This window comes from Zeugodacus cucurbitae, unplaced genomic scaffold, assembly GCF_028554725.1.
Source record: "Zeugodacus cucurbitae isolate PBARC_wt_2022May unplaced genomic scaffold, idZeuCucr1.2 ctg00000026.1, whole genome shotgun sequence".
Lineage (NCBI taxonomy): Eukaryota > Metazoa > Arthropoda > Insecta > Diptera > Tephritidae > Zeugodacus > Zeugodacus cucurbitae.
This window is the reverse complement of record NW_026530837.1, coordinates 60,001-65,000: the sequence shown is the minus strand read 5'-3', so window position 1 is coordinate 65,000 and position 5,000 is coordinate 60,001. Positions and strand designations below refer to the sequence as shown.

Genomic DNA, 5,000 nt, shown 5'->3' with positions numbered 1-5,000 from the left:
ACGATCTGCAAGTTATCTAGAGTTCAACCAATATAACGATCTTACGATCGCTTGGTTTTAGCCTAATAAAAGCACACGTTCCAAAAGGTCCGTGTTTATTTTGCATGTATTAGCTCTAGAATTACCACAGTTATCCAAGTAACTGTTAACGATCTATGGAACCATAACTGATATAATGAGCCTTTTGCGGTTTCACTTTTAATTTGTTTGTACTTAGACATGCATGGCTTAATCTTTGAGACAAGCATATAACTACTGGCAGGATCAACCAGAATAATATTTTTTATTCATTTATATAATATTTTTTATACTATATAAATTTTTATAATGATATTTTCAATATTTGAAAATTAAGTACACGACATATACACAATGCAAAGGAGAACGAAATCGCGACAATAAATAATTATGAAATTTCTTCTACTATGGTCGGATTAAATAATTTACTTCATGTCATTTAAATTTCATATTATTGTATTATTTATTGCGGTCTTATTCGGACTTTGAGACTGTGTATCTTATCGTGAGAAAGAATTTTCGTTCTCTATACATATATAATATAATTATTAATGTAAGGACGATGTTTCTTCTTGTATTTGTTAAACTTTCAAATAATATCATTTTTTATACATTTTACTTTATTTCAATGCATATAGTGTATATATCTTTTTTTAAGAGTATATACGTTTTTCTTTTGATTTGAAATTAATAATTTCAATTCAATTATTTTTCATTTTATTTCATATATGATATGAAAGTATTCGAGCGTAATAATATAAATATTTAACTTTATTGAATTTTATTCTTTACCCACATATATTTTATGTGAATAGAAGAACAAACCCCAAAAAAAGTTAAATTAAAAAAAAAACGACTACATTATGTTAGGTATAGAAGAATAATCTCAATTAATAACATTTCATTATTAACAAAATTATTTCTATTTAAACCAACTGTAGCAAACCAGGAATAAATTTTTTTGCTCTCATTTATATATTACACTTAAATACTTTTATAAATATATGAAAATAATTTTCATATAAGTACTAAGTATGCAATTTCATACAAGTATTAAAATTTTCATACAAGTACTAATGTTGAAGTTTCATACAACATATATGTTTTCTGCCACGTACACCTCACCAACCGGAAATCGTATGGAGAAAATCTTTTTAACCATATAAAAGTTTTAAATTCATATATATACAAGTAATTTATATCATTTTCTATGAGCATTATGCTTATAAGAAATATTACAACATCAAAAATAGCTTAACATTTATTTTTTTTTTTAAATTTTTTGTACTTATATGAAAATTATTTAGTTGTATGAATTCATACACTTAGTACTTATATGAAAATTAGTATCTATATGAAAATTAATTAGTATTTATATGAAATTTATTAAGTATCTATATGAAAATTATTTAGTATTTATATGAAAATTATTTACTTGTATGAATTCATAAACTTAGTATCTATATGAAAATTATTTAGTATTTATATGAAAATTTTTTACTTGTATGAATTCATAAACTTAGTATCTATATGAAAATTATTTAGTATTTATATGAAAATTTTTAACTTGTATGAATTCATTAACTTAGTATCTATATGAAAATTATTTAGTATTTATATGAAAATTTTTAACTTGTATGAATTCATTAACTTAGTATCTATATGAAAATTATTTAGTATTTATATGAAAATTATTTACTTGTATGAATTCATAAACTTAGTATCTATATGAAAATTATTTAGTATTTATATGAAAATTTTTAACTTGTATGAATTCATTAACTTAGTATCTATATGAAAATTATTTAGTATTTATATGAAAATTTTTAACTTGTATGAATTCATTAACTTAGTATCTATATGAAAATTATTTAGTATTTATATGAAAATTTTTAACTTGTATGAATTCATTAACTTAGTATCTATATGAAAATTATTTAGTATTTATATGAAAATTATTTACTTGTATGAATTCATAAACTTAGTATCTATATGAAAATTATTTAGTATTTATATGAAAATTTTTTACTTGTATGAATTCATAAACTTAGTATCTATATGAAAATTATTTAGTATTTATATGAAAATTTTTAACTTGTATGAATTCATAAACTTAGTATCTATATGAAAATTATTTAGTATTTATATGAAAATTTTTTACTTGTATGAATTCATAAACTTAGTATCTATATGAAAATTATTTAGTATTTATATGAACATTTTTTACTTGTATGAATTCATAAACTTAGTATCTATATGAAAATTATTTAGTATTTATATGAAAATTTTTAACTTGTATGAATTCATTAACTTAGTATCTATATGAAAATTATTTAGTATTTATATGAAAATTTTTTACTTGTATGAATTCATAAACTTAGTATCTATATGAAAATTATTTAGTATTTATATGAAAATTTTTAACTTGTATGAATTCATTAACTTAGTATCTATATGAAAATTAATTAGTATTTATATGAAATTTATTAAGTATCTATATGAAAATTATTTAGTATTTATATGAAAATTATTTACTTGTATGAATTCATAAACTTAGTATCTATATGAAAATTATTTAGTATTTATATGAAAATTTTTTACTTGTATGAATTCATAAACTTAGTATCTATATGAAAATTATTTAGTATTTATATGAAAATTTTTAACTTGTATGAATTCATTAACTTAGTATCTATATGAAAATTATTTAGTATTTATATGAAAATTTTTAACTTGTATGAATTCATTAACTTAGTATCTATATGAAAATTATTTAGTATTTATATGAAAATTATTTACTTGTATGAATTCATAAACTTAGTATCTATATGAAAATTATTTAGTATTTATATGAAATTTTTTTACTTGTATGAACGTGGTTTCGGCGTTTTGGCTCTTTATATGGGGTTTCGGCTCTTCGCAAATAGGGACAGTAGGAATCTCCTGAATTCCTTTTTGCGCGTCACTAATAAGATGACGATGCATTTGGCTACGTAAATAAAATCATTTTTATGCCCGCCGTTTAACCAAACTTAGTTTTTTTTATATGCAAATATACGTGGTTTCGGCGTTTTGGCTCTTTATATGTGGTTTCGGCTCTTCGCAAATAGGGACAGTAGGAATCTCCTGAATTCCTTTTTGCGCGTCACTAATAAGATGACGATGCATTTGGCTACGTAAATAAAATCATTTTTATGCCCGCCGTTTAACCAAATTTAGTTTTTTTTATATGCAAATATACGTTTTTTCGGCCTTTTGGCTCTTTATATGTGGTTTCGGCTCTTCGCAAATAGGGACAGTAGGAATCTCCTGAATTCCTTTTTGCGCGTCACTAATAAGATGACGATGCATTTGGCTACGTAAATAAAATCATTTTTATGCCCGCCGTTTAACCAAACTTAGTTTTTTTTATATGCAAATATACGTGGTTTCGGCGTTTTGGCTCTTTATATGTGGTTTCGGCTCTTCGCAAATAGGGACAGTAGGAATCTCCTGAATTCCTTTTTGCGCGTCACTAATAAGATGACGATGCATTTGGCTACGTAAATAAAATCATTTTTATGCCCGCCGTTTAACCAAACTTAGTTTTTATATTATACAATATACCATTATATTAATTTTTGTATATTTCAATTGCTTTTCAGTATATTGTAAAAGTCGTTTGATAACTTTGCGTTCAAAGCTGTATCTTTATGTTAAGGTTCTCTCTAACAACTATTCAATATACCATTATATATTCATTTTTGTATATTTCAATTGTTTTTCAGTATATTGTAATAGTCGTTTGATAACAATCTATATAACACTACCTTATGTTCTCAATGAATATTGAGAAATAAAGTACTTTGCGTTCAAAAATCTGTATCTTTATGTTATAAGATTCTCTCTAACAACTATACAATATATTAATTTTTGTATATTTCACAATTGTTTTTCAGTATATTGTAATAGTCGTTTGATAACAATCTATATAACACTACCTTATGTTCTCAATGAATATTGAGAAATAAAGTACTTTGCGTTCAAAAATCTGTATCTTTATGTTATAAGATTCTCTCTAACAACTATACAATATATTAATTTTTGTATATTTCACAATTGTTTTTCAGTATATTGTAATAGTCGTTTGATAACAATCTATATAACACTACCTTATGTTCTCAATGAATATTGAGAAATAAAGTACTTTGCGTTCAAAAATCTGTATCTTTATGTTATAAGATTCTCTCTAACAACTATACAATATATTAATTTTTGTATATTTCACAATTGTTTTTCAGTATATTGTAATAGTCGTTTGATAACAATCTATATAACACTACCTTATGTTCTCAATGAATATTGAGAAATAAAGTACTTTGCGTTCAAAAATCTGTATCTTTATGTTATAAGATTCTCTCTAACAACTATACAATATATTAATTTTTGTATATTTCACAATTGTTTTTCAGTATATTGTAATAGTCGTTTGATAACAATCTATATAACACTACCTTATGTTCTCAATGAATATTGAGAAATAAAGTACTTTGCGTTCAAAAATCTGTATCTTTATGTTATAAGATTCTCTCTAACAACTATACAATATATTAATTTTTGTATATTTCACAATTGTTTTTCAGTATATTGTAATAGTCGTTTGATAACAATCTATATAACACTACCTTATGTTCTCAATGAATATTGAGAAATAAAGTACTTTGCGTTCAAAAATCTGTATCTTTATGTTATAAGATTCTCTCTAACAACTATACAATATATTAATTTTTGTATATTTCACAATTGTTTTTCAGTATATTGTAATAGTCGTTTGATAACAATCTATATAACACTACCTTATGTTCTCAATGAATATTGAGAAATAAAGTACTTTGCGTTCAAAAATCTGTATCTTTATGTTATAAGATTCTCTCTAACAACTATACAATATATTAATTTTTGTATATTTCACAATTGTTTTTCAGTATATTGTAATAGTCGTT

General features: G+C 23.1%; 1 non-coding gene across 1 annotated transcript in view; it reads right to left on the bottom strand.

The window, feature by feature from the left end:
* LOC128923732 (small subunit ribosomal RNA) overlaps positions 1-275 on the bottom strand; it is a 1,990-nt gene extending 1,715 nt beyond the window's left edge. The window contains exon 1 of the ribosomal RNA XR_008472463.1: positions 1-275. This exon is cut by the window's left edge and continues 1,715 nt beyond it. This is a non-coding gene — a ribosomal RNA (small subunit ribosomal RNA).
* Between the last annotated feature and the right edge of the window lie 4,725 nt (positions 276-5,000).